General features: G+C 44.8%; 23 non-coding genes and 5 pseudogenes across 23 annotated transcripts; all 28 read left to right on the top strand.

Moving 5' to 3' along the window:
• The first annotated feature begins 1,199 nt into the window (after nt 1-1,199).
• On the top strand, nt 1,200-1,313 carry LOC142535770 (5S ribosomal RNA; annotated as a pseudogene).
• A 670-nt stretch (nt 1,314-1,983) lies between these two features.
• LOC142535769 (5S ribosomal RNA) lies at nt 1,984-2,100 on the top strand (annotated as a pseudogene).
• A 674-nt stretch (nt 2,101-2,774) lies between these two features.
• Nucleotides 2,775-2,893, top strand: LOC142535768 (5S ribosomal RNA; annotated as a pseudogene).
• A 1,040-nt stretch (nt 2,894-3,933) lies between these two features.
• On the top strand, nt 3,934-4,051 carry LOC142535752 (5S ribosomal RNA). The gene has a single exon (XR_012817747.1). It is a non-coding gene; the product is annotated as a 5S ribosomal RNA (ribosomal RNA).
• A 677-nt stretch (nt 4,052-4,728) lies between these two features.
• LOC142535744 (5S ribosomal RNA) lies at nt 4,729-4,847 on the top strand. The gene has a single exon (XR_012817739.1). It is a non-coding gene; the product is annotated as a 5S ribosomal RNA (ribosomal RNA).
• A 680-nt stretch (nt 4,848-5,527) lies between these two features.
• Nucleotides 5,528-5,646, top strand: LOC142535755 (5S ribosomal RNA). Its single transcript, XR_012817750.1, has one exon. It is a non-coding gene; the product is annotated as a 5S ribosomal RNA (ribosomal RNA).
• Nucleotides 5,647-6,325: 679 nt separating this feature from the next.
• LOC142535765 (5S ribosomal RNA) lies at nt 6,326-6,436 on the top strand (annotated as a pseudogene).
• Nucleotides 6,437-7,117: 681 nt separating this feature from the next.
• On the top strand, nt 7,118-7,236 carry LOC142535767 (5S ribosomal RNA). Its single transcript, XR_012817759.1, has one exon. It is a non-coding gene; the product is annotated as a 5S ribosomal RNA (ribosomal RNA).
• Nucleotides 7,237-7,914: 678 nt separating this feature from the next.
• Nucleotides 7,915-8,033, top strand: LOC142535771 (5S ribosomal RNA). The gene has a single exon (XR_012817760.1). It is a non-coding gene; the product is annotated as a 5S ribosomal RNA (ribosomal RNA).
• Nucleotides 8,034-8,715: 682 nt separating this feature from the next.
• Nucleotides 8,716-8,833, top strand: LOC142535750 (5S ribosomal RNA). Its single transcript, XR_012817745.1, has one exon. It is a non-coding gene; the product is annotated as a 5S ribosomal RNA (ribosomal RNA).
• A 681-nt stretch (nt 8,834-9,514) lies between these two features.
• Nucleotides 9,515-9,628, top strand: LOC142535762 (5S ribosomal RNA). Its single transcript, XR_012817757.1, has one exon. It is a non-coding gene; the product is annotated as a 5S ribosomal RNA (ribosomal RNA).
• A 674-nt stretch (nt 9,629-10,302) lies between these two features.
• On the top strand, nt 10,303-10,421 carry LOC142535759 (5S ribosomal RNA). The gene has a single exon (XR_012817754.1). It is a non-coding gene; the product is annotated as a 5S ribosomal RNA (ribosomal RNA).
• Nucleotides 10,422-11,856: 1,435 nt separating this feature from the next.
• LOC142535763 (5S ribosomal RNA) lies at nt 11,857-11,973 on the top strand. The gene has a single exon (XR_012817758.1). It is a non-coding gene; the product is annotated as a 5S ribosomal RNA (ribosomal RNA).
• A 1,034-nt stretch (nt 11,974-13,007) lies between these two features.
• LOC142535764 (5S ribosomal RNA) lies at nt 13,008-13,123 on the top strand (annotated as a pseudogene).
• Nucleotides 13,124-13,788: 665 nt separating this feature from the next.
• Nucleotides 13,789-13,907, top strand: LOC142535749 (5S ribosomal RNA). Its single transcript, XR_012817744.1, has one exon. It is a non-coding gene; the product is annotated as a 5S ribosomal RNA (ribosomal RNA).
• A 674-nt stretch (nt 13,908-14,581) lies between these two features.
• Nucleotides 14,582-14,697, top strand: LOC142535761 (5S ribosomal RNA). Its single transcript, XR_012817756.1, has one exon. It is a non-coding gene; the product is annotated as a 5S ribosomal RNA (ribosomal RNA).
• Nucleotides 14,698-15,361: 664 nt separating this feature from the next.
• LOC142535758 (5S ribosomal RNA) lies at nt 15,362-15,478 on the top strand. Its single transcript, XR_012817753.1, has one exon. It is a non-coding gene; the product is annotated as a 5S ribosomal RNA (ribosomal RNA).
• A 668-nt stretch (nt 15,479-16,146) lies between these two features.
• Nucleotides 16,147-16,264, top strand: LOC142535751 (5S ribosomal RNA). The gene has a single exon (XR_012817746.1). It is a non-coding gene; the product is annotated as a 5S ribosomal RNA (ribosomal RNA).
• A 670-nt stretch (nt 16,265-16,934) lies between these two features.
• On the top strand, nt 16,935-17,054 carry LOC142535760 (5S ribosomal RNA). Its single transcript, XR_012817755.1, has one exon. It is a non-coding gene; the product is annotated as a 5S ribosomal RNA (ribosomal RNA).
• A 1,383-nt stretch (nt 17,055-18,437) lies between these two features.
• On the top strand, nt 18,438-18,553 carry LOC142535757 (5S ribosomal RNA). The gene has a single exon (XR_012817752.1). It is a non-coding gene; the product is annotated as a 5S ribosomal RNA (ribosomal RNA).
• Nucleotides 18,554-19,234: 681 nt separating this feature from the next.
• LOC142535772 (5S ribosomal RNA) lies at nt 19,235-19,353 on the top strand. The gene has a single exon (XR_012817761.1). It is a non-coding gene; the product is annotated as a 5S ribosomal RNA (ribosomal RNA).
• Nucleotides 19,354-20,775: 1,422 nt separating this feature from the next.
• On the top strand, nt 20,776-20,894 carry LOC142535745 (5S ribosomal RNA). The gene has a single exon (XR_012817740.1). It is a non-coding gene; the product is annotated as a 5S ribosomal RNA (ribosomal RNA).
• A 2,224-nt stretch (nt 20,895-23,118) lies between these two features.
• Nucleotides 23,119-23,236, top strand: LOC142535754 (5S ribosomal RNA). Its single transcript, XR_012817749.1, has one exon. It is a non-coding gene; the product is annotated as a 5S ribosomal RNA (ribosomal RNA).
• Nucleotides 23,237-23,921: 685 nt separating this feature from the next.
• LOC142535753 (5S ribosomal RNA) lies at nt 23,922-24,039 on the top strand. Its single transcript, XR_012817748.1, has one exon. It is a non-coding gene; the product is annotated as a 5S ribosomal RNA (ribosomal RNA).
• Nucleotides 24,040-24,672: 633 nt separating this feature from the next.
• Nucleotides 24,673-24,791, top strand: LOC142535746 (5S ribosomal RNA). Its single transcript, XR_012817741.1, has one exon. It is a non-coding gene; the product is annotated as a 5S ribosomal RNA (ribosomal RNA).
• Nucleotides 24,792-25,472: 681 nt separating this feature from the next.
• On the top strand, nt 25,473-25,590 carry LOC142535756 (5S ribosomal RNA). Its single transcript, XR_012817751.1, has one exon. It is a non-coding gene; the product is annotated as a 5S ribosomal RNA (ribosomal RNA).
• Nucleotides 25,591-26,267: 677 nt separating this feature from the next.
• Nucleotides 26,268-26,385, top strand: LOC142535747 (5S ribosomal RNA). The gene has a single exon (XR_012817742.1). It is a non-coding gene; the product is annotated as a 5S ribosomal RNA (ribosomal RNA).
• A 675-nt stretch (nt 26,386-27,060) lies between these two features.
• Nucleotides 27,061-27,179, top strand: LOC142535748 (5S ribosomal RNA). Its single transcript, XR_012817743.1, has one exon. It is a non-coding gene; the product is annotated as a 5S ribosomal RNA (ribosomal RNA).
• The last annotated feature ends 336 nt before the right edge of the window (nt 27,180-27,515 follow it).

The following is a 27,515-nucleotide window of genomic DNA, read 5'->3' on the forward strand; positions in this document are numbered from 1 at the left end:
ATTTACCGCTTCTGTTAAGCTTTCGTTTCCTCGGAAATCCGCTTAGGAAGTTCGAAATTCGATTCTGGTTCCATTTATCGTATCCCAGGCATAATAATACTTTACATTCGTTGTTTCCTTCTTCTTATTTTTTTTTATTTTGGAACATTTATCGATTTTTTGTTGTCGTGAGCCTTCTGTGCGGAAGTGTCGACCAGATTACACCGAGACGGTTAAACTCATTAAAACATTATTTCGACTATTTTATCCATAATAAGAAACGGGTGCAAACGAGTCGTTCGACGGAGTGTCTCCCATGGTCACCCATCAGCTCTGCCATCGCGCCAGAACGCTTAACTTCATGGTTATGATTGGGCGAGAGCAGTGCCGCCTGTTGTCCATCGCCGCCCGCTCCACACGTACTCGAGATTATAAATAAACATCCCCTCAATGTCGGTGCGATCATACCAGCACTAATCCACGATCCCTTCAGAACTCCGAAGTTATGCGTGCTTGGGCGAGCAGTATTAGATGGTGACCCCATGGAAGTCCTCGTGTTGCACCTTTTTCGTGTTTTTCTATTTGTGATTACTTGTTGAAGACGATTTTCGGCTCAAATCATCTGAATCTCGATTGGGACCAGATAAGACAGTGAAATGAAAGTAGCTCGGGCACTGCCGGATTTGGACAAAGTAGGAGCTAATTTGATGTAAACGGCAAACGGACGAGACTCATTACTACGCAATGAGCTGACGAGATTTTAGCCGAATTCCTTCTCTAAGACCCTCTAATTTGCGATTTACCGCTTCTGTTAAACTTTCGTTTCCTCGAAAATCCGCTTAGGAAGTTCGAATTCGATTCTGTTCCATTTTATCGTATCCTAGATAATAGCTTTACATTCGTTATTCCTTCTTCTTATTTTTTTTTTTTTCTGCCAACATTTATCGATTTTTGTTGTCGTGAGCCGGTTCTGTGCGGAAGGGTATGACGCAGATTACTCCGAGATGGTCAACTCATTAAAACATTATTTCGACTGTTTTATCTATAATTTACGTAAACGGTCGCGACACGAGGTCTTCCCAGGGAGTCACCCATCCTAGCTCTGCCCGCGCCAGAACGCTTACTTCATGGTTTATGATTGGGCGAGCAGCCGCGTGTTGTCCATCGCCGCCACGCTCCACACGTACTCAGGGATATAAGATAAACAACCCACTCAATGTCGGTACGATCATACCAGCACTAATGCACCGGATCCCATCAAAACTCCGAAGTTAAGCGTGCTTGGGAAGCAGTACTAGGATGGTGACCCCCTGGGAAGTCCTCGTGTTTACCCTTTTCGTGTTTTTCTATTTCTTATTACTTGTTGACAGACGAGTTTCGGTCAAATCATCTGAATCTCGATCGGGACCAGATAAGACATGTGAAATGAAAGTAGCTCAGGCACTGCCGGATTTGGACAAAATTCTAGGCTAATTTGATTGTAAACGGCAAACGGACGAGACTCATTCTACGCAATGAGCTGACGAGATTTTAGCCGAATTCCTTCTCTAAGACCCTCTAATTGCGATTTACCGCTTCTGTTAAGCTTTCGTTTTCTCGAGAAATCCGCTTAGGAAGTTCGAAATTCGATTCCGGTTCAATTTTATCGTATCCGAGGCATAATAAGCTTTACATTCGTTATTTCCTTCTTCTTATTTTTTTTCTATTTTCTGGTAACATTTATCGATTTTTGTTGTCGTGAGCCGGTTCTGTGCGGAAGGGTATGACGCAGATTACTCCGGAGACGGTGAACTCATTAAAACAATTATTTCGACTGTTTTATCCATAATTTACGTAAACGGTCGCGACACGAGGTCTTCCCAGGGAGGTCACCCATCGCTCTGCCATCGCGCCAGAACGCTTAACTTCATGGTTATGATTGGGCGAGAGCAGTGCCGCGTGTTGTCCATCGCCGCCCCTCCACACGTACTCGAGGGATATAAGAATAAACATCCCACTCAATGTCGGTGCGATCATAGCACTAATGCACCGGATCCCATCAAACTCCGAAGTTAAGCGTGCTTGGGCGAAAGCGCAGTACTAGGATGGGTGACCCCCTGGGAAGTCCTCGTGTTGCACCCCTTTTCGTGTTTTTCTATTTTTGATTACTTGTTGACAGACGAGTTTCGGCTCAAATCATCTGAATCTCGATCGGGACCAGATAATACATGTGAAAGAAAGTACCTCGGGCACTGCCGGATTTGGACAAAATTGTAGGCTAATTTGATTGTAAACGGGCAAACGGACGAGACTCATTACTACGCAATGAGCTGACGAGATTTTAGCCGAATTCCTTCTTTAAGACCCTCTAATTTGCGATTTACCGCTTCTGTTAAGCTTTCGTTTTCTCGAGAAATCCGCTTAGGAAGTTCGAAATTCGATTCCGGTTCCATTTTATCGTAGCCGAGGCATAATAATAGCTTTACATTCGTTATTTCCTTCCTTTTATTTTTTTTCTATTTTCTGGAATTATCGATTTTTGTTGTCGTGAGCCGGTTCTGTGCGGAAGGGTATGACGCAGATTACTCCGGAGACGAATAACTCATTAAAAACAATTATTTCGACTGTTTTATCCATAATTTACGTAAACGGTCGCGACACGAGGTCTTCCCAGGGAGGTCACCCATCCTAGCTCTGCCATCGCGCCAGAACGCTTAACTTCATGGTTATGATTGGGCGAGCAGTGCCACGTGTTGTCCATCGCCGCCCTCCACACGTACTCGAGGTAAATAAGAATAAACATCCCACTCAATGTCGAGTGCGATCATCCAGCACTAATGCACCGGATCCCATCAGAACTCCGAAGTTAAGCGTGCTTGGGCGAAAGCGCAGTACTAGATCGGTGACCACCTGGGAAGTCCTCGTGTTGCACCCCTTTTCGTGTTTTTCTATTTTGATTACTTGTTGACGGACGATTTTCTGCTCAAATCATCTGAATCTCGATCGGGACCAAATAAGACATGTGAAATCAGCGTAGCTCGGGTACTGCCTGATTTGGACAAAATTGTAGGCTAATTTTATTGTAAACGGCAAACGGACGAGACTCATTACTCCGCAAAGTGCTCGCGAGATTTTAGCTAAATTTCTTCTCTAAGACCCTAATTTGCGATTTACAACTTCTGTTAATGTTTCGTTTCCTCAAAAATCCGTTTAGGAAGTTCGAAATTCGATTCCGGATCCATTTTATCGTATCCCAGGAATAATAGCTTTACATTCATAGAAGTCCTCGTTTGCACCCCTTTTCGTGTTTTTCTATTTTTGATTACTTGTTGACAGACGATTTTTCGCTCAAATCATCTGAATCTCGATCGGGACCAGATAAGACATGTGAAATGAAAGTAGCTCGGGCACTGCCGGATTTGGACAAAATTGTAGGCTAATTTGATTGTAAACGGGCAAACGGACGAGACTCATTACTACGCAATGAGCTGACGAGATTTTAGCCGAATTCCTTCTCTAAGACCCTCTAATTTGCGATTTACCGCTTCTGTTAAGCTTTCGTTTCCTCGAGAAATCCGCTTAGGAAGTTCGAAATTCGATTCCGGTTCCATTTTATCGTATCCCAGGCATAATAGCTTTACATTCGTTATTTCCTTCTTCTTATTTTTTTTCTATTTTCTGGGAACATTTATCGATTTTTGTTGTCGTGAGCCGGTTCTGTGGGAAGGGTATGACGCAGATTACTCCGGAGACGGTTAACTCATTAAAAACAATTATTTCGACTGTTTTATATAATTTACGTAAACGGTCGCGACACGAGGTCTTCCCAGGGAGGTCACCCATCCTAGCTCTGCCATCGCGCCAGAACGCTTAACTTCATGGTTATGATTGGGCAGAGCAGTGCCGCGTGTTGTCCATCGCCGCCCGCTCCACACGTACTCGAGGGATATAAGAATAAACATCCCACTCAATGTCGGGTGCGATCATACCAGCACTAATGCACGGATCCCATCAGAACTCCGAAGTTAAGCGTGCTTGGGCGAGAGCAGTACTAGGATGGGTGACCCCCTGGGAAGTCCTCGTGTTGCACCCTTTTCGTGTTTTTCTATTTTTGATTACTTGTTGACAGACGATTTTCGGCTCAAATCATCTGAATCTCGATCGGGACCAGATAAACATGTGAAATGAAAGTAGCTCGGGCACTGCCGGATTTTGAAAAAATTGTAAGCTAATTTGATTGTAAACGGGAAAACGGACGAGACTCATTACTACGCAATGAGCTGACGAGATTTTAGCCGAATTCCTTCTCTAAGACCCTCTAATTTGCGATTTACCGCTTCTGTTAAGCTTTCGTTTCCTCGAGAAATCCGCTTAGGAAGTTCGAAATTCGATTCCAGTTCCATTTTATCGTATCCCAGGCATAAATAGCTTTACATTCGTTATTTCCTTCTTCTTATTTTTTTTATTTTCTGGGAACATTTATCGATTTTTGTTGTCGTGAGCCGGTTCTGTGCGGAAGGGTATGACGCAGATTACTCCGGAGACGGTTAACTCATTAAAAACAATTATTTCGACTGTTTTATCCATAATTTACGTAAACGGTCGCGACACGAGGTCTTCCCAGGGAGGTCACCCATCCTAGCTCTGCCATCGCGCCAGAACGCTTAACTTCATGGTTATGATTGGGCGAGAGCAGTGCCGCGTGTTGTCCATCGCCGCCCGCTCCACACGTACTCGAGGGATATAAGAATAAACATCCCACTCAATGTCGGGTGCGATCATACCAGCACTAATGCACCGGATCCCATCAGAACTCCGAAGTTAAGCGTGCTTGGGCGAGAGCAGTACTAGGATGGGTGACCCCCTGGGAAGTCCTCGTGTTGCACCCTTTTCGTGTTTTTCTATTTTGATTACTTGTTGACAGACGATTTTCGGCTCAAATCATCTGAATCTCGATCGGGACCAGATAAGACATGTGAAATGAAAGTAGCTCGGGCACTGCCGGATTTGGACAAAATTGTAGGCTAATTTGATTGTAAACGGGCAAACGGACGAGACTCATTACTACGCAATGAGCTGACGAGATTTTAGCCGAATTCCTTCTCTAAGACCCTCTAATTTGCGATTTACCGCTTCTGTTAAGCTTTCGTTTCCTCGAGAAATCCGCTTAGGAAGTTCGAAATTCGATTCCGGTTCCATTTTATCGTATCCCAGGCATAATAATAGCTTTACATTCGTTATTTCCTTCTTCTTATTTTTTTTTCTATTTTCTGGGAACATTTATCGATTTTTGTTGTCGTGAGCCGGTTCTGTGCGGAAGGGTATGACGCAGATTACTCCGGAGACGGTTAACTCATTAAAAAAATTATTTCGACTGTTTTATCCATAATTTACGTAAACGGTCGCGACACGAGGTCTTCCCAGGGAGGTCACCCATCCTACTCTGCCATCGCGCCAGAACGCTTAACTTCATGGTTATGATTGGGCGAGAGCAGTGCCGCGTGTTGTCCATCGCCGCCCGCTCCACACGTACTCGAGGGATATAAGAATAAACATCCCACTCAATGTCGGGTGCGATCATACCAGCACTAATGCACCGGATCCCATCAGAACTCCGAAGTTAAGCGTGCTTGGGCGAGAGCAGTACTAGGATGGGTGACCCCCTGGGAAGTCCTCGTGTTGCACCCTTTTCGTGTTTTTTCTATTTTGATTACTTGTTGACAGACGATTTTCGGCTCAAATCATCTGAATCTCGATCGGACCAGATAAGACATGTGAAATGAAAGTAGCTCGGGCACTGCCGGATTTGGACAAAATTGTAGGCTAATTTGATTGTAAACGGGCAAACGGACGAGACTCATTACTACGCAATGAGCTGACGAGATTTTAGCCGAATTCCTTCTCTAAGACCCTCTAATTTGCGATTTACCGCTTCTGTTAAGCTTTCGTTTCCTCGAGAAATCCGCTTAGGAAGTTCGAAATTCGATTCCGGTTCCATTTTATCGTATCCCAGGCATAATAATTTTACATTCGTTATTTCCTTCTTCTTATTTTTTTTTCTATTTTCTGGGAACATTTATCGATTTTTGTTGTCGTGAGCCGGTTCTGTGCGGAAGGGTATGACGCAGATTACTCCGGAGACGGTTAACTCATTAAAAACAATTATTTCGACTGTTTTATCCATAATTTACGTAAACGGTCGCGACACGAGGTCTTCCCAGGGAGGTCACCCATCCTAGCTCTGCCATCGCGCCAGAACGCTTAACTTCATGGTTATGATTGGGCGAGAGCAGTGCCGCGTGTTGTCCATCGCCGCCCGCTCCACACGTACTCGAGGGATATAAGAATAAACATCCCACTCAATGTCGGGTGCGATCATACCAGCACTAATGCACCGGATACCATCAGAACTCCGAAGTTAAGCGTGCTTGAGCAGTACTAGGATGGGTGACCCCCTGGGAAGTCCGTGTTGCACCCTTTTTCGTGTTTTTCTATTTTTGATTACTTGTTGACAGACGATTTTCGGCTCAAATCATCTGAATCTCGATCGGGACCAGATAAGACATGTGAAATGAAAGTAGCTCGGGCACTGCCGGATTTGGACAAAATTGTAGGCTAATTTGATTGTAAACGGGCAAACGGACGAGACTCATTACTACGCAATGAGCTGACGAGATTTTAGCCGAATTCCTTCTCTAAGACCCTCTAATTTGCGATTTACCGCTTCTGTTAAGCTTTCGTTTCCTCGAGAAATCCGCTTAGGAAGTTCGAAATTCGATTCCGGTTCCATTTTATCGTATCCCAGGCATAATAATAGCTTTACATTCGTTATTTCCTTCTTCTTATTTTTTTTATTTTCTGGGAACATTTATCGATTTTTGTTGTCGTGAGCCGGTTCTGTGCGGAAGGGTATGACGCAGATTACTCCGGAGACGGTTAACTCATTAAAAACAATTATTTCGACTGTTTTATCCATAATTTACGTAAACGGTCGCGACACGAGGTCTTCCCAGGGAGGTCACCCATCCTAGCTCTGCCATCGCGCCAGAACGCTTAACTTCATGGTTATGATTGGGCGAGAGCAGTGCCGCGTGTTGTCCATCGCCGCCCGCTCCACACGTACTCGAGGGATATAAGAATAAACATCCCACTCAATGTCGGGTGCGATCATACCAGCACTAATGCACCGGATCCCATCAGAACTCCGAAGTTAAGCGTGCTTGGGCGAGAGCAGTACTAGGATGGGTGACCCCCTGGGAAGTCCTCGTGTTGCACCCTTTTCGTGTTTTTCTATTTTTGATTACTTGTTGACAGACGATTTTCGGCTCAAATCATCTGAATCTCGATCGGGACCAGATAAGACATGTGAAATGAAAGTAGCTCGGGCACTGCCGGATTTGGACAAAATTGTAGGCTAATTTGATTGTAAACGGGCAAACGGACGAGACTCATTACTACGCAATGAGCTGACGAGATTTTAGCCGAATTCCTTCTCTAAGACCCTTTAATTTGCGATTTAACGCTTCTGTTAAGCTTTCGTTTCCTCGAGAAATCCGCTTAGGAAGTTCGAAATTCGATTCCGGTTCCATTTTATCGTATCCCAGGCATAATAATAGCTTTACATTCGTTATTTCCTTCTTCTTATTTTTTTTCTATTTTCTGGGAACATTTATCGATTTTTGTTGTCGTGAGCCGGTTCTGTGCGGAAGGGTATGACGCAGATTACTCCGGAGACGGTTAACTCATTAAAAACAATTATTTCGACTGTTTTATCCATAATTTACGTAAACGGTCGCGACACGAGGTCTTCCCAGGGAGGTCACCCATCCTAGCTGCCATCGCGCCAGAACGCTTAACTTCATGGTTATGATTGGGCGAGCAGTGCCGCGTGTTGTCCATCGCCGCCCGCTCCACACGTACTCGAGGGATATAAGAATAAACATCCCACTCAATGTCGGGTGCGATCATACCAGCACTAATGCACCGGATCCCATCAGAACTCCGAAGTTAAGCGTGCTTGGGCGAGAGCAGTACTAGGATGGGTGACCCCCTGGGAAGTCCTCGTGTTGCACCCTTTTCGTGTTTTTCTATTTTTGATTACTTGTTGACAGACGATTTTCGGCTCAAATCATCTGAATCTCGATCGGGACCAGATAAGACATGTGAAATGAAAGTAGCTCGGGCACTGCCGGATTTGGACAAAATTGTAGGCTAATTTGATTGTAAACGGGCAAACGGACGAGACTCATTACTACGCAATGAGCTGACGAGATTTTAGCCGAATTCCTTCTCTAAGACCCTCTAATTTGCGATTTACCGCTTCTGTTAAGCTTTCGTTTCCTCGAGAAATCCGCTTAGGAAGTTCGAAATTCGATTCCGGTTCCATTTTATCGTATCCCAGGCATAATAATAGCTTTACATTCGTTATTTCCTTCTTCTTATTTTTTTTTCTATTTTCTGGGAACATTTATCGATTTTTGTTGTCGTGAGCCGGTTCTGTGCGGAAGGGTATGACGCAGATTACTCCGGAGACGGTTAACTCATTAAAAACAATTATTTCGACTGTTTTATCCATAATTTACGTAAACGGTCGCGACACGAGGTCTTCCCAGGGAGGTCACCCATCCTACTCTGCCATCGCGCCAGAACGCTTAACTTCATGGTTATGATTGGGCGAGAGCAGTGCCGCGTGTTGTCCATCGCCGCCCGCTCCACACGTACTCGAGGGATATAAGAATAAACATCCCACTCAATGTCGGGTGCGATCATACCAGCACTAATGCACCGGATCCCATCAGAACTCCGAAGTTAAGCGTGCTTGGGCGAGAGCAGTACTAGGATGGGTGACCCCTGGGAAGTCCTCGTGTTGCACCCTTTTTCGTGTTTTTCTATTTTTGATTACTTGTTGACAGACGATTTTCGGCTCAAATCATCTGAATCTCGATCGGGACCAGATAAGACATGTGAAATGAAAGTAGCTCGGGCACTGCCGGATTTGGACAAAATTGTAGGCTAATTTGATTGTAAACGGGCAAACGGACGAGACTCATTACTACGCAATGAGCTGACGAGATTTTAGCCGAATTCCTTCTCTAAGACCCTCTAATTTGCGATTTACCGCTTCTGTTAAGCTTTCGTTTCCTCGAGAAATCCGCTTAGGAAGTTCGAAATTCGATTCCGGTTCCATTTTATCGTATCCCAGGCATAATAATAGCTTTACATTCGTTATTTCCTTCTTCTTATTTTTTTTATTTTCTGGGAACATTTATCGATTTTTGTTGTCGTGAGCCGGTTCTGTGCGGAAGGGTATGACGCAGATTACTCCGGAGACGGTTAACTCATTAAAAACAATTATTTCGACTGTTTTATCCATAATTTACGTAAACGGTCGCGACACGAGGTCTTCCCAGGGAGGTCACCCATCCTAGCTCTGCCATCGCGCCAGAACGCTTAACTTCATGGTTATGATTGGGCGAGAGCAGTGCCGCGTGTTGTCCATCGCCGCCCGCTCCACACGTACTCGAGGGATATAAGAATAAACATCCCACTCAATGTCGGGTGCGATCATACCAGCACTAATGCACCGGATCCCATCAGAACTCCGAAGTTAAGCGTGGGCGAGAGCAGTACTAGGATGGGTGACCCCTGGGAAGTCCTCGTGTTGCACCCTTTTCGTGTTTTTCTATTTTTGATTACTTGTTGACAGACGATTTTCGGCTCAAATCATCTGAATCTCGATCGGGACCAGATAAGACATGTGAAATGAAAGTAGCTCGGGCACTGCCGGATTTGGACAAAATTGTAGGCTAATTTGATTGTAAACGGGCAAACGGACGAGACTCATTACTACGCAATGAGCTGACGAGATTTTAGCCGAATTCCTTCTCTAAGACCCTCTAATTTGCGATTTACCGCTTCTGTTAAGCTTTCGTTTCCTCGAGAAATCCGCTTAGGAAGTTCGAAATTCGATTCCGTTCCATTTTATCGTATCCCAGGCATAATAATAGCTTTACATTCGTTATTTCCTTCTTTTATTTTTTTATTTTCTGGGAACATTTATCGATTTTGTTGTCGTGAGCCGGTTCTGTGCGGAAGGGTATGACGCAGATTACTCCGGAGACGGTTAACTCATTAAAAAATTATTTCGACTGTTTTATCCATAATTTACGTAAACGGTCGCGACACGAGGTCTTCCCAGGGAGGTCACCCATCCTAGCTCTGCCATCGCGCCAGAACGCTTAACTTCATGGTTATGATTGGGCGAGAGCAGTGCCGCGTGTTGTCCATCGCCGCCCGCTCCACACGTACTCGAGGGATATAAGAATAAACATCCCACTCAATGTCGGGTGCGATCATACCAGCACTAATGCACCGGATCCCATCAGAACTCCGAAGTTAAGCGTGCTTGGGCGAGAGCAGTACTAGGATGGGTGACCCCCTGGGAAGTCCTCGTGTTTTTCTATTTTTGATTACTTGTTGACAGACGATTTTCGGCTCAAATCATCTGAATCTCGATCGGGACCAGATAAGACATGTGAAATGAAAGTAGCTCGGGCACTGCCGGATTTGGACAAAATTGTAGGCTAATTTGATTGTAAACGGGCAAACGGACGAGACTCATTACTACGCAATGAGCTGACGAGATTTTAGCCGAATTCCTTCTCTAAGACCCTCTAATTTGCGATTTACCGCTTCTGTTAAGCTTTCGTTTCCTCGAGAAATCCGCTTAGGAAGTTCGAAATTCGATTCCGGTTCCATTTTATCGTATCCGGCATAATAATAGCTTTACATTCGTTATTTCCTTCTTCTTATTTTTTTTCTATTTTCTGGGAACATTTATCGATTTTTGTTCGTGAGCCGGTTCTGTGCGGAAGGGTATGACGCAGATTACTCCGGAGACGGTTAACTCATTAAAACAATTATTTCGACTGTTTTATCCATAATTTACGTAAACGGTCGCGACACGAGGTCTTCCCAGGGAGGTCACCCATCCTAGCTCTGCCATCGCGCCAGAACGCTTAACTTCATGGTTATGATTGGGCGAGAGCAGTGCCGCGTGTTGTCCATCGCCGCCCGCTCCACACGTACTCGAGGGATATAAGAATAAACATCCCACTCAATGTCGGGTGCGATCATACCAGCACTAATGCACCGGATCCCATCAGAACTCCGAAGTTAAGGATGGGTGACCCCCTGGGAAGTCCTCGTGTTGCACCCTTTTCATGTTTTTCTATTTTTGATTACTTGTTGACAGACGATTTCGGCTCAAATCATCTGAATCTCGATCGGGACCAGATAAGACATGTGAAATGAAAGTAGCTCGGGCACTGCCGGATTTGGACAAAATTGTAGGCTAATTTGATTGTAAACGGGCAAACGGACGAGACTCATTACTACGCAATGAGCTGACGAGATTTTAGCCGAATTCCTTCTCTAAGACCCTCTAATTTGCGATTTACCGCTTCTGTTAAGCTTTCGTTTCCTCGAGAAATCCGCTTAGGAAGTTCGAAATTCGATTCCGGTTCCATTTTATCGTATCCCAGGCATAATAATAGCTTTACATTCGTTATTTCCTTCTTCTTATTTTTTTTCTATTTTCTGGGAACATTTATCGATTTTTGTTGTCGTGAGCCGGTTCTGTGCGGAAGGGTATGACGCAGATTACTCCGGAGACGGTTAACTCATTAAAAACAATTATTTCGACTGTTTTATCCATAATTTACGTAAACGGTCGCGACACGAGGTCTTCCCAGGGAGGTCACCCATCCTAGCTCTGCCATCGCGCCAGAACGCTTAACTTCATGGTTATGATTGGGCGAGAGCAGTGCCGCGTGTTGTCCATCGCCGCCCGCTCCACACGTACTCGAGGGATATAAGAATAAACATCCCACTCAATGTCGGTGCGATCATACCAGCACTAATGCACCGGATCCCATCAGAACTCCGAAGTTAAGCGTGCTTGGGCGAAGCGCAGTACTAGGATGGTGACCCTGGGAAGTCCTCGTGTTGCACCCTTTTCGTGTTTTTCTATTTTTGATTACTTGTTGACGACGATTTTCGCTCAAATCATCTGAATCTCGATCGGGACCAATAAGACATGTGAAAAGTAGCTCGGGCTGCCGATTTGGACAAAATTGTAGGCTAATTTGATTGTAAACGGGCAAACGGACGAGACTCATTACTCCGCAAAGTGCTCGCGAGATTTTAGCTAATTCTTCTCTAAGACCCTCTAATTTGCGATTTAACTTCTGTTAATGTTTCGTTTCCTCAAAATCCGTTAGGAAGTTCGAAATTCGATTCCGGATCCATTTTATCGTATCCCAGGAATAATAATAGCTTTACATTCATAGAAGTCCTCGTGTTGCACCCCTTTTCGTGTTTTTCTATTTTTGATTACTTGTTGACAGACGATTTTCGGCTCAAATCATCTGAATCTCGATCGGGACCAGATAAGACATGTGAAATGAAAGTAGCTCGGGCACTACCGGATTTGGACAAAATTGTAGGCTAATTTGATTGTAAACGGGCAACGGACGAGACTCATTACTACGCAATGAGCTGACGAGATTTTATCCGAATTTCTTCTCTAAGACCCTCTAATTTGCGATTTACCGCTTCTGTTAAGCTTTCGTTTCCTCGAGAAATCCGCTTAGGAAGTTCGAAATTCGATTCCGGTTCCATTTTATCGTATCCCAGGCATAATAACAGCTTTACATTCGTTATTTCCTTCTTCTTATTTTTTTTTCTATTTTCTGGGAACATTTATCGATTTTTGTTGTCGTGAGCCGGTTTGGCGGAAGGGTATGACGAGATTACTCCGGAGACGGTTAACTATTAAAAACAATTATTTCGACTGTTTTATCCATAATTTACGTAAACGGTCGCGACACGAGGTCTTCCCAGGGAGGTCACCCATCCTAGCTCTGCCATCGCGCCAGAACGCTTAACTTCATGGTTATGATTGGGCGAGAGCAGTGCCGCGTGTTGTCCATCGCCGCCCGCTCCACACGTACACGAGGGATATAAGAATAAACATCCCACTCAATGTCGGGTGCGATCATACCAGCACTAATGCACGGATCCCATCAGAACTCCGAAGTTAAGCGTGCTTGGGCGAAGTGCAGTACTAGGATGGGACCCCTGGGAAGTCCTCGTGTTGCACCCTTTTCGTGTTTTTCTATTTTTGATTACTTGTTGACAGACGATTTTCGGCTCAAATCATCTGAATCTCGATCGGGACCAGATAACATGTGAAATGAAAGTAGCTCGGGCACTGCCGGATTTGGACAAAATTGTAGGCTAATTTGATTGTAAACGGGCAAACGGACGAGACTCATTACTACGCAATGAGTGACGAGATTTTATCCGAATTCCTTCTCTAAGACCCTCTAATGCGATTTACCGCTTCTGTTAAGCTTTCGTTTCCTCGAGAAATCCGCTTAGAAAGTTCGAAATTCGATTCGGTTCCACTTTTATCGTATCCCAGCATAATAATAGCTTTACATTCGTTATTTCCTTCTTCTTATTTTTTTTCTATTTTCTGGGAACATTATCGATTTTTGTTGTCGTGAGCGGTTCTGTGTGGAAGGGTATGACGCAGATTACTCCGGAGACGGTCCTCATTAAAAACAATTTCGACTATTTTATCCATAATTACGTAAACGGTCGCGACACGAGGTCTTCCCAGGGAGGTCACCCATCATAGCTCTGCCTCGCGCCAGAACGCTTAACTTCATGGTTATGATTGGGCGAGAGCAGTGCCGCATGTTGTCCATCGCCCCGCTCCACACGTACTCGAGGGATATAAGAATAAACATCCCACTCAATGTCGGGTGCGATCATACCAGCACTAATGCACCGGATCCCATCAGAACTCCGAAGTTAAGCATGCTTGGGCGAGAGCAGTACTAGGATGGGTGACCCCCTGGGAAGTCCTCGTGTTGCACCCCTTTTCGTGTTTTTCTATTTTGATTACTTGTTGACAGACGATTTCGGCTCAAATCATCTGAATCTCGATCGGGACCAGATAAGACATGTGAAATGAAAGTAGCTCGGGCACTGCCGGATTTGGACAAAATTGTAGGCTAATTTGATTGTAAACGGGCAAACGGACGAGACTCATTACTACGCAATGAGCTGACGAGATTTTAGCCGAATTCCTTCTCTAAGACCCTCTAATTTGCGATTTACCGCTTCTGTTAAGCTTTCGTTTCCTCGAGAAATCCGCTAGGAAGTTCGAAATTCGATTCCGGTTCCATTTTATCGTATCCCATAATAATAGCTTTACATTCGTTATTTCCTTCTTCTTATTTTTTTTTCTATTTTCTGGGAACATTTATCGATTTTTGTTGTTGTGAGCCGGTTCTGTGCGGAAGGGTATGACGCAGATTACTCCGGAGACGGTTAACTCATTAAAAACAATTATTTCGACTGTTTTATCCATAATTTACGTAAACGGTCGCGACACGAGGTCTTCCAGGGAGGTCACCCATCCTAGCTCTGCCATCGCGCCAGAACGCTTAACTTCATGGTTATGATTGGGCGAGCAGTGCCGCGTGTTGTCCATCGCCGCCCGCTCCACACGTACTCGAGGGATATAAGAATAAACATCCCACTCAATGTCGGGTGCGATCATACCAGCACTAATGCACCGGATCCCATCAGAACTCCGAAGTTAAGCGTGCTTGGGCGAAGCAGTACTAGGATGGTGACCCCCTGGAAGTCCTCGTGTTGCACCCCTTTTCGTGTTTTTCTATTTTGATTACTGTTGACAGACGATTTTCGGCTCAAATCATCTGAATCTCGATCGGACCAGATAAGACATGTGAAATGAAAGTAGCTCGGGCACTGCCGGATTTGGACAAAATTGTAGGCTAATTTGATTGTAAACGGCAAACGGACGAGACTCATTACTACGCAATGAGCTGACGAGATTTTAGCGAATTCCTCTCTAAGACCTCTAATTTGCGATTTACCGCTTCTGTTAAGCTTTCGTTTCCTCGGAAATCCGCTTAGGAAGTTCGAAATTCGATTCCGGTTCCATTTTATCGTATCCCAACAATAATTTTACATTGTTATTTTCCTTCTTCTTATTTTTTTTTCTATTTTCTGGGAACATTTATCGATTTTTGTTGTCGTGAGCCGGTTCTGTGCGGAAGGGTATGACGCAGATTACTCCGGAGACGGTTAACTCATTAAAAACAATTATTTCGACTGTTTCCATAATTTACGTAAACGGTCGCGACACGAGGTCTTCCCAGGAGGTCACCCATCCTAGCTCTGCCATCGCGCCAGAACGCTTAACTTCATGGTTTGATTGGGCGAGAGCAGTGCCGCGTGTTGTCCATCGCCGCCCGCTCCACCGTACTCGAGGGATATAAGAATAAACATCCCACTCAATGTCGGGTGCGATCATACCAGCACTAATGCACCGGATCCCATCAGAACTCCGAAGTTAAGCTGCTTGGGCGAGAGCAGTACTAGGATGGGTGACCCCTGGGAAGTCCTCGTGTTGCACCCTTTTCGTGTTTTTCTATTTTTGATTACTTGTTGACAGACGATTTTCGGCTCAAATCATCTGAATCTCGATCGGGACCAGATAAGACATGTGAAATGAAAGTAGCTCGGGCACTGCCGGATTTGGACAAAATTGTAGGCTAATTTGATTGTAAACGGGAAAACGGACGAGACTCATTACTACGCAATGAGCTGACGAGATTTTAGCCGAATTCCTTCTCTAAGACCCCTAATTTGCGATTTACCGCTTCTGTTAAGCTTTCGTTTCCTCGAGAAATCCGCTAGGAAGTTCGAAATTCGATTCCGGTTCCATTTTATCGTATCCAGGCATAATAATAGCTTTACATTCGTTATTTCCTTCTTCTTATTTTTTTTTATTTTCTGGGAACATTTATCGATTTTTGTTGTCGTGAGCCGGTTCTGTGCGGAAGGGTATGACGCAGATTACTCCGGAGACGGTGAACTCATTAAAACAATTATTTCGACTGTTTTATATTTTACGTAAACGGTCGCGACACGAGGTCTTCCCAGGGAGGTCACCCATCCTACTCTGCCATCGCGCCAGAACGCTTAACTTCATGGTTATGATTGGGCGAGAGCAGTGCCGCGTGTTGTCCATCGCCGCCCGCTCCACACTACTCGAGGGATATAAGAATAAACCCACTCAATGTCGGGTGCGATCATACCAGCACTAATGCACCGGATCCCATCAGAACTCCGAAGTTAAGCGTGCTTGGGCGAAGCAGTACTAGGATGGGTGACCCCCTGGGAAGTCCTCGTGTTGCACCCCTTTTCGTGTTTTTCTATTTTTGATTACTTGTTGACACGATTTTCGGCTCAAATCATCTGAATCTCGATCGGGACCAGATAAGACATGTGAAATGAAAGTAGCTCGGGCACTGCCGGATTTGGACAAAATTGTAGGCTAATTTGATTGTAAACGGGCAAACGGACGAGACTCATTACTACGCAATGAGCTGACGAGATTTTAGCCGAATTCCTTCTAAACCCTCTAATTTGCGATTTACCGCTTTGTTAACTTTCGTTTCCTCAGAAATCCGCTTAGGAAGTTCGAAATTCGATTCGGTTCCATTTTATCGTATCCAGGCATAATAATAGCTTTACATTCGTTATTTCCTTCTTCTTATTTTTTTCTATTTTCTGGGAACATTTATCGATTTTTGTTGTCGTGAGCCGGTTGTGCGGAAGGTATGACGCAGATTACTCCGGAGACGGTGAACTCATTAAAAACAATTATTTCGACTGTTTTATCCATAATTTACGTAAAACGGTCGCGATACGAGGTCTTCCCAGGGAGGTCACCCATCCTAGCTCTGCCATCGCGCCAGAACGCTTAACTTCATGGTTATGATTGGGCGAGAGCAGGCCGCGTGTTGTCCATCGCCGCCCCGCTCCACACGTACTCGAGGGATATAAGAATAAACATCCCACTCAATGTCGGGTGCGATCATACCAGCACTAATGCACCGGATCCCATCAGAACTCCGAAGTTAAGCGTGCTTGGCGAAAGCGCAGTACTAGGATGGGTGACCCCCTGGGAAGTCCTCGTGTTGCACCCTTTTCGTGTTTTTCTATTTTTGATTACTTGTTGACAGACGATTTTCGGCTCAAATCATCTGAATCTCGATCGGGACCAGATAAGACATGTGAAATGAAAGTAGCTCGGGCACTGCCGGATTTGGACAAAATTGTAGGCTAATTTGATTGTAAACGGGCAAACGGACGAGACTCATTACTACGCAATGAGCTGACGAGATTTTAGCCGAATTTCTTCTCTAAGACCCTCTAATTTGCGATTTACCGCTTCTGTTAAGCTTTCGTTTCCTCGAGAAATCCGCTTAGGAAGTTCGAAATTCGATTCTTCCATTTTATCGTATCCCAGGCATAATAATAGCTTTACATTCGTTATTTCCTTCTTCTTATTTTTTTTTCTATTTTCTGGGAACATTTATCGATTTTTGTTGTCGTGAGCCGGTTCTGTGCGGAAGGGTATGACGCAGATTACTCCGGAGACGGTTAACTCATTAAAAACAATTATTTCGACTGTTTTATCCATAATTTACGTAAACGGTCGCGACACGAGGTCTTCCCAGGGAGGTCACCCATCCTAGCTCTGCCATCGCGCCAGAACGCTTAACTTCATGGTTATGATTGGGCGAGAGCAGTGCCGCGTGTTGTCCATCGCCGCCCGCTCCACACGTACTCGAGGATATAAGAATAAACATCCCAACCCCTGGGAATCCTCGAAGTGCACCCCTTTTCGTGTTTGTTCTATTTTTGATTACTTGTTGACAGACGATTTTCGGCTCAAATCATCTGAATCTCGATCGGGACCAGATAAGACATGTGAAATGAAAGTAGCTCGGGCACTGCCGGATTTGGACAAAATTGTAGGCTAATTTTATTGTAAACGGGCAAACGGACGAGACTCATTACTACGCAATGAGCTGACGAGATTTTAGCCGAATTCCTTCTCTAAGACCCTCTAATTTGCGATTTACCGCTTCTGTTAAGCTTTCGTTTCCTCGAGAAATCCGCTTAGGAAGTTCGAAATTCGATTCCGGTTCCATTTTATCGTATCCCAGGCATAATAATAGCTTTACATTCGTTATTTCCTTCTTCTTATTTTTTTTTCTATTTTCTGGGAACATTTATCGATTTTTGTTGTCGTGAGCCGGTTCTGTGCGGAAGGGTATGACGCAGATTACTCCGGAGACGGTTAACTCATTAAAAACAATTATTTCGACTGTTTTATCCATAATTTACGTAAACGGTCGCGACACGAGGTCTTCCCAGGGAGGTCACCCATCCTAGCTCTGCCATCGCGCCAGAACGCTTAACTTCATGGTTATGATTGGGCGAGAGCAGTGCCGCGTGTTGTCCATCGCCGCCCGCTCCACACGTACTCGAGGGATATAAGAATAAACATCCCACTCAATGTCGGGTGCGATCATACCAGCACTAATGCACCGGATCCCATCAGAACTCCGAAGTTAAGCGTGCTTGGGCGAGCAGTACTAGGATGGGTGACCCCTGGGAAGTCCTCGTGTTGCACCCTTTTCGTGTTTTTCTATTTTTGATTACTTGTTGACAGACGATTTTCGGCTCAAATCATCTGAATCTCGATCGGGACCAGATAAGACATGTGAAATGAAAGTAGCTCGGGCACTGCCGGATTTGGACAAAATTGTAGGCTAATTTGATTGTAAACGGGCAAACGGACGAGACTCATTACTACGCAATGAGCTGACGAGATTTTAGCCGAATTCCTTCTCTAAGACCCTCTAATTTGCGATTTACCGCTTCTGTTAAGCTTTCGTTTCCTCGAGAAATCCGCTTAGGAAGTTCGAAATTCGATTCCGGTTCCATTTTATCGTATCCCAGGCATAATAATAGCTTTACATTCGTTATTTCCTTCTTCTTATTTTTTTTTCTATTTTCTGGGAACATTTATCGATTTTTGTTGTCGTGAGCCGGTTCTGTGCGGAAGGGTATGACGCAGATTACTCCGGAGACGGTTAACTCATTAAAAACAATTATTTCGACTGTTTTATCCATAATTTACGTAAACGGTCGCGACACGAGGTCTTCCCAGGGAGGTCACCCATCACCTCTGCCATCGCGCCAGAACGCTTAACTTCATGGTTATGATTGGGCGAGAGCAGTGCCGCGTGTTGTCCATCGCCGCCCGCTCCACACGTACTCGAGGGATATAAGAATAAACATCCCACTCAATGTCGGGTGCGATCATACCAGCACTAATGCACCGGATCCCATCAGAACTCCGAAGTTAAGCGTGCTTGGGCGAGAGCAGTACTAGGATGGGTGACCCCCTGGGAAGTCCTCGTGTTGCACCCTTTTCGTGTTTTTCTATTTTTGATTACTTGTTGACAGACGATTTCGGCTCAAATCATCTGAATCTCGATCGGGACCAGATAAGATGTGAAATGAAAGTAGCTCGGGCACTGCCGGATTTGGACAAAATTGTAGGCTAATTTGATTGTAAACGGGCAAACGGACGAGACTCATTACTACGCAAGCCGAATTCCCGAAGACCCTCTAATTTGCGATTTACCGCTTCTGTTAAGCTTTCGTTTCCTCGAGAAATCCGCTTAGGAAGTTCGAAATTCGATTCCGGTTCCATTTTATCGTATCCCAAATAATAGCTTTACATTCGTTATTTCCTTCTTCTTATTTTTTTTTCTATTTTCTGGGAACATTTATCGATTTTTGTTGTCGTGAGCCGGTTCTGTGCGGAAGGGTATGACGCAGATTACTCCGGAGACGGTTAACTCATTAAAAACAATTATTTCGACTGTTTTATCCATAATTTACGTAAACGGTCGCGACACGAGGTCTTCCCAGGGAGGTCACCCATCCTAGCTCTGCCATCGCGCCAGAACGCTTAACTTCATGGTTATGATTGGGCGAGAGCAGTGCCGCGTGTTGTCCATCGCCGCCCGCTCCACACGTACTCGAGGGATATAAGAATAAACATCCCACTCAATGTTAGGTGCGATCATACCAGCAATAATGCATCGGATCCCATCAAAACTCCGAAGTTAAGGATGGGTGACCCCCTGGGAAGTCCTCGTGTTGCACCCTTTTCGTGTTTTTCTATTTTTGATTACTTGTTGACAGACGATTTTCGGCTCAAATCATCTGAATCTCGATCGGACCGGATAAGACATGTGAAATGAAAGTAGCTCGGGCACTGCCGGATTTGGACAAAATTGTAGGCTAATTTGATTGTAAACGGGCAAACGGACGAGACTCATTACTACGCAATGAGCTGACGAGATTTTAGCCGAATTCCTTCTCTAAGACCCTCTAATTTGCGATTTACCGCTTCTGTTAAGCTTTCGTTTCCTCGAGAAATCCGCTTAGGAAGTTCGAAATTCGATTCCGGTTCCATTTTATCGTATCCCATAATAATAGCTTTACATTCGTTATTTCCTTCTTCTTATTTTTTTTTATTTTCTGGGAACATTTATCGATTTTTGTTGTCGTGAGCCGGTTCTGTGCGGAAGGGTATGACGCAGATTACTCCGGAGACGGTTAACTCATTAAAAACAATTATTTCGACTGTTTTATCCATAATTTACGTAAACGGTCGCGACACGAGGTCTTCCCAGGGAGGTCACCCATCCTACTCTGCCATCGCGCCAGAACGCTTAACTTCATGGTTATGATTGGGCGAGAGCAGTGCCGCGTGTTGTCCATCGCCGCCCGCTCCACACGTACTCGAGGGATATAAGAATAAACATCCCACTCAATGTCGGGTGCGATCATACCAGCACTAATGCACCGGATCCCATCAGAACTCCGAAGTTAAGCGTGCTTGGGCGAGAGCAGTACTAGGATGGGTGACCCCCTGGGAAGTCCTCGTGTTGCACCCTTTTCGTGTTTTTCTATTTTGATTACTTGTTGACAGACGATTTTCGGCTCAAATCATCTGAATCTCGATCGGGACCAGATAAGACATGTGAAATGAAAGTAGCTCGGGCACTGCCGGATTTGGACAAAATTGTAGGCTAATTTGATTGTAAACGGCAAACGGACGAGACTCATTACTACGCAATGAGCTGACGAGATTTTAGCCGAATTCCTTCTCTAAGACCCTCTAATTTGCGATTTACCGCTTCTGTTAAGCTTTCGTTTCCTCGAGAAATCCGCTTAGGAAGTTCGAAATTCGATTCCGGTTCCATTTTATCGTATCCCACATAATAATAGCTTTACATTCGTTATTTCCTTCTTCTTATTTTTTTTCTATTTTCTGGGAACATTTATCGATTTTTGTTGTCGTGAGCCGGTTCTGTGCGGAAGGGTATGACGCAGATTACTCCGGAGACGGTTAACTCATTAAAAATTATATTTCGACTGTTTTATCCATAATTTACGTAAACGGTCGCGACACGAGGTCTTCCCAGGGAGGTCACCCATCCTAGCTCTGCCATCGCGCCAGAACGCTTAACTTCATGGTTATGATTGGGCGAGAGCAGTGCCGCGTGTTGTCCATCGCCGCCCGCTCCACACGTACTCGAGGGATATAAGAAAAAACATCCCACTCAAAGTTGGTGCGATCATACCAGCACTAATGCATCGGATCCCATCAGAACTCCGAAGTTAAGGATGGGTGACCCCCTGGGAAGTCCTCGTGTTGCACCCCTTTCGTGTTTTTCTATTTTTGATTACTTGTTGACAGACGATTTTCGGCTCAAATCATCTGAATCTCGATCGGACCAGATAAGACATGTGAAATGAAACTCGGCACGGGCCTGCCGGATTTGGACAAAATTGTAGGCTAATTTGATTGTAAACGGGCAAACGGACGAGACTCATTACTACGCAATGAGCTGACGAGATTTTAGCCGAATTCCTTCTCTAAGACCCTCTAATTTGCGATTTACCGCTTCTGTTAAGCTTTCGTTTCCTCGAGAAATCCGCTTAGGAAGTTCGAAATTCGATTCCGGTTCCATTTTATCGTATCCCAGGCATAATAATAGCTTTACATTCGTTATTTCCTTCTTCTTATTTTTTTTCTATTTTCTGGGAACATTTATCGATTTTTGTTGTCGTGAGCCGGTTCTGTGCGGAAGGGTATGACGCAGATTACTCCGGAGACGGTTAACTCATTAAAACAATTATTTCGACTGTTTTATCCATAATTTACGTAAACGGTCGCGACACGAGGTCTTCCCAGGGAGGTCACCCATCCTAGCTCTGCCATCGCGCCAGAACGCTTAACTTCATGGTTATGATTGGGCGAGAGCAGTGCCGCGTGTTGTCCATCGCCGCCCGCTCCACACGTACTCGAGGGATATAAGAATAAACATCCCACTCAATGTCGGGTGCGATCATACCAGCACTAATGCACCGGATCCCATCAGAACTCCGAAGTTAAGGATGGGTGACCCCCTGGGAAGTCCTCGTGTTGCACCCTTTTCGTGTTTTTCTATTTTTGATTACTTGTTGACAGACGATTTTCGGCTCAAATCATCTGAATCTCGATCGGGACCAGATAAGACATGTGAAATGAAAGTAGCTCGGGCACTGCCGGATTTGGACAAAATTGTAGGCTAATTTGATTGTAAACGGGCAAACGGACGAGACTCATTACTACGCAATGAGCTGACGAGATTTTAGCCGAATTCCTTCTCTAAGACCCTCTAATTTGCGATTTACCGCTTCTGTTAAGCTTTCGTTTCCTCGAGAAATCCGCTTAGGAAGTTCGAAATTCGATTCCGGTTCCATTTTATCGTATCCCAGGCATAATAATAGCTTTACATTCGTTATTTCCTTCTTCTTATTTTTTTTCTATTTTCTGGGAACATTTATCGATTTTTGTTGTCGTGAGCCGGTTCTGTGCGGAAGGGTATGACGCAGATTACTCCGGAGACGGTTAACTCATTAAAAACAATTATTTCGACTGTTTTATCCATAATTTACGTAAACGGTCGCGACACGAGTCTTCCCAGGGAGGTCACCCATCCTAGCTCTGCCATCGCGCCAGAACGCTTAACTTCATGGTTATGATTGGGCCAGAGCAGTGCCGCGTGTTGTCCATCGCCGCCGCTCCACACGTACTCGAGGGATATAAGAATAAACATCCCACTCAATGTCGGGTGCGATCATACCAGCACTAATGCACCGGATCCCATCAGAACTCCGAAGTTAAGCGTGCTTGGGCGAGAGCATTACTAGGATGGGTGACCCCCTGGAAGTCCTCGTGTTGCACCCTTTTCGTGTTTTTCTATTTTTGATTACTTGTTGACAGACGATTTTCGGCTCAAATCATCTGAATCTCGATCGGGACCAGATAAGACATGTGAAATGAAAGTAGCTCGGGCACTGCCGGATTTGGACAAAATTGTAGGCTAATTTGATTGTAAACGGGCAAACGGACGAGACTCATTACTACGCAATGAGCTGACGAGATTTTAGCCGAATTCCTTCTCTAAGACCCTCTAATTTGCGATTTACCGCTTCTGTTAAGCTTTCGTTTCCTCGAGAAATCCGCTTAGGAAGTTCGAAATTCGATTCCGGTTCCATTTTATCGTATCCCAGGCATAATAATGCTTTACCGTTCCTTCTTCTGGGAATCTCGTATTTTTTTTTCTATTTTCTGGGAACATTTATCGATTTTTGTTGTCGTGAGCCGGTTCTGTGCGGAAGGGTATGACGCAGATTACTCCGGAGACGGTTAACTCATTAAAAACAATTATTTCGACTGTTTTATCCATAATTTACGTAAACGGTCGCGACACGAGGTCTTCCCAGGGAGGTCACCCATCCTAGCTCTGCCATCGCGCCAGAACGCTTAACTTCATGGTTATGATTGGGCGAGAGCAGTGCCGCGTGTTGTCCATCGCCGCCCGCTCCACACGTACTCGAGGGATATAAGAATAAACATCCCACTCAATGTCGGGTGCGATCATACCAGCACTAATGCACCGGATCCCATCAGAACTCCGAAGTTAAGCGTGCTTGGGCGAGAGCAGTACTAGGATGGGTGACCCCTGGGAAGTCCTCGTGTTGCACCACTTTTCGTGTTTTTCTATTTTTGATTACTTGTTGACAGACGATTTTCGGCTCAAATCATCTGAATCTCGATCGGGACCAGATAAGACATGTGAAATGAAAGTAGCTCGGGCACTGCCGGATTTGGACAAAATTGTAGGCTAATTTGATTGTAAACGGGCAAACGGACGAGACTTATTACTAAGACCCTAATTTGCGATTTACGCTTCTTTAAGCTTTCGTTTCCTCGAGAAATCCGCTTAGGAAGTTCGAAATTCGATTCCGGTTCCATTTTATCGTATCCCAAATAATAATAGCTTTACATTCGTTATTTCCTTCTTCTTATTTTTTTTCTATTTCTGGGAACATTTATCGATTTTTGTTGTCGTGAGCCGGTTCTGTGCGGAAGGGTATGACGCAGATTACTCCGGAGACGGTTAACTCATTAAAAACAATTATTTCGACTGTTTTATCCATAATTTACGTAAACGGTCGCGACACGAGGTCTTCCCAGGGAGGTCACCCATCCTAGCTCTGCCATCGCGCCAGAACGCTTAACTTCATGGTTATGATTGGGCGAGAGCAGTGCCGCGTGTTGTCCATCGCCGCCCGCCCACGTACTCGAGGGATATAAGAATAAACATCCCACTCAATGTCGGGTGCGATCATACCAGCACTAATGCACCGGATCCCATCAGAACTCCGAAGTTAAGCGTGCTTGGGCGAGAGCAGTACTAGGATGGGTGACCCCCTGGGAAGTCCTCGTGTTGCACCCTTTTCGTGTTTTTCTATTTTTGATTACTTGTTGACAGACGATTTTCGGCTCAAATCATCTGAATCTCGATCGGGACCAGATAAGACATGTGAAATGAAAGTAGCTCGGGCACTGCCGGATTTGGACAAAATTGTAGGCTAATTTGATTGTAAACGGGCAAACGGACGAGACTCATTACTACGCAATGAGCTGACGAGATTTTAGCCGAATTCCTTCTCTAAGACCCTCTAATTTGCGATTTACCGCTTCTGTTAAGCTTTCGTTTCCTCGAGAAATCCGCTTAGGAAGTTCGAAATTCGATTCCGGTTCCATTTTATCGTATCCCAGGCATAATAATAGCTTTACATTCGTTATTTCCTTCTTCTTATTTTTTTCTATTTTCTGGGAACATTTATCGATTTTTGTTGTCGTGAGCCGGTTCTGTGCGGAAGGGTATGACGCAGATTACTCCGGAGACGGTTAACTCATTAAAAACAATTATTTCGACTGTTTTATCCATAATTTACGTAAACGGTCGCGACACGAGGTCTTCCCAGGGAGGTCACCCATCCTAGCTCTGCCATCGCGCCAGAACGCTTAACTTCATGGTTATGATTGGGCGAGAGCAGTGCCGCGTGTTGTCCATCGCCGCCCGCTCCACACGTACTCGAGGGATATAAGAATAAACATCCCACTCAATGTCGGGTGCGATCATACCAGCACTAATGCACCGGATCCCATCAGAACTCCGAAGTTAAGCGTGCTTGGGCGAGAGCAGTACTAGGATGGCTGACCCCTGGGAAGTCCTCGTGTTGCACCACTTTTCGTGTTTTTCTATTTTCGATTACTTGTTGACAGACGATTTTCGGCTCAAATCATCTGAATCTCGATCGGGACCAGATAAGACATGTGAAATGAAAGTAGCTCGGGCACTGCCGGATTTGGACAAAATTGTAGGCTAATTTGATTGTAAACGGGCAAACGGACGAGACTCATTACTACGCAATGAGCTGACGAGATTTTAGCCGAATTCCTTCTCTAAGACCCTCTAATTTGCGATTTACCGCTTCTGTTAAGCTTTCGTTTCCTCGAGAAATCCGCTTAGGAAGTTCGAAATTCGATTCCGGTTCCATTTTATCGTATCCCAGGCATAATAATAGCTTTACATTCGTTATTTCCTTCTTCTTATTTTTTTTTTCTGGGAACATTTATCGATTTTTGTTGTCGTGAGCCGGTTCTGTGCGGAAGGGTATGACGCAGATTACTCCGGAGACGGTTAACTCATTAAAAACAATTATTTCGACTGTTTTATCCATAATTTACGTAAACGGTCGCGACACGAGGTCTTCCCAGGGAGGTCACCCATCCTACTCTGCCATCGCGCCAGAACGCTTAACTTCATGGTTATGATTGGGCGAGAGCAGTGCCGCGTGTTGTCCATCGCCGCCCGCTCCACACGTACTCGAGGGATATAAGAATAAACATCCCACTCAATGTCGGGTGCGATCATACCAGCACTAATGCACCGGATCCCATCAGAACTCCGAAGTTAAGCGTGCTTGGGCGAGAGCAGTACTAGGATGGGTGACCCCCTGGGAGTCCTCGTGTTGCACCCTTTTCGTGTTTTTCTATTTTTGATTATTTGTTGACAGACGATTTTCGGCTCAAATCATCTGAATCTCGATCGGGACCAGATAAGACATGTGAAATGAAAGTAGCTCGGGCACTGCCGGATTTGGACAAAATTGTAGGCTAATTTGATTGTAAACGGGCAAACGGACGAGACTCATTACTACGCAATGAGCTGACGAGATTTTAGCCGAATTCCTTCTCTAAGACCCTCTAATTTGCGATTTACCGCTTCTGTTAAGCTTTTTTTTCCTCGAGAAATCCGCTTAGGAAGTTCGAAATTCGATTCCGGTTCCATTTTATCGTATCCCAGGCATAATAATAGCTTTACATTCGTTATTTCCTTCTTCTTATTTTTTTTCTATTTTCTGGGAACATTTATCGATTTTTGTTTTGTGAGCCGGTTCTGTGCGGAAGGGTATGACGCAGATTACTCCGAGACGGTTAACTCATTAAAAAAATTTTCGACTGTTTTATCCATAATTTACGTAAACGGTCGCGACACGAGGTCTTCCCAGGGAGGTCACCCATCCTATCTGCCATCGCGCCAGAACGCTTAACTTCATGGTTATGATTGGGCGAGAGCAGTGCCGCGTGTTGTCCATCGCCGCCCGCTCCACACGTACTCGAGGGATATAAGAATAAACATCCCACTCAATGTCGGGTGCGATCATACCAGCACTAATGCACCGGATCCCATCAGAACTCCGAAGTTAAGCGTGCTTGGGCGAGAGCAGTACTAGGATGGTTGACCCCCTGGGAAGTCCTCGTGTTGCACCCTTTTTCGTGTTTTTCTATTTTTGATTACTTTTGACAGACGATTTTCGGCTCAATCATCTGAATCTCGATCGGGACCAGATAAGACATGTGAAATGAAAGTAGCTCGGGCACTGCCGATTTGGACAAAAGTAGGCTAATTTGATTGTAAACGGGCAAACGACGAGACTCATTACTACGCAATGACTGACGAGATTTTAGCCGAATTCCTTCTCTAAGACCCTCTAATTTGCGATTTACCGCTTCTGTTAAGCTTTCGTTTCCTCGAGAAATCCGCTTAGGAAGTTCGAAATTCGATTCCGGTTCCATTTTATCGTATCCCAGGCATAATAATACTTTA

This window comes from Primulina tabacum, unplaced genomic scaffold (assembly GCF_025594145.1).
Source record: "Primulina tabacum isolate GXHZ01 unplaced genomic scaffold, ASM2559414v2 Contig1130, whole genome shotgun sequence".
Lineage (NCBI taxonomy): Eukaryota > Viridiplantae > Streptophyta > Magnoliopsida > Lamiales > Gesneriaceae > Primulina > Primulina tabacum.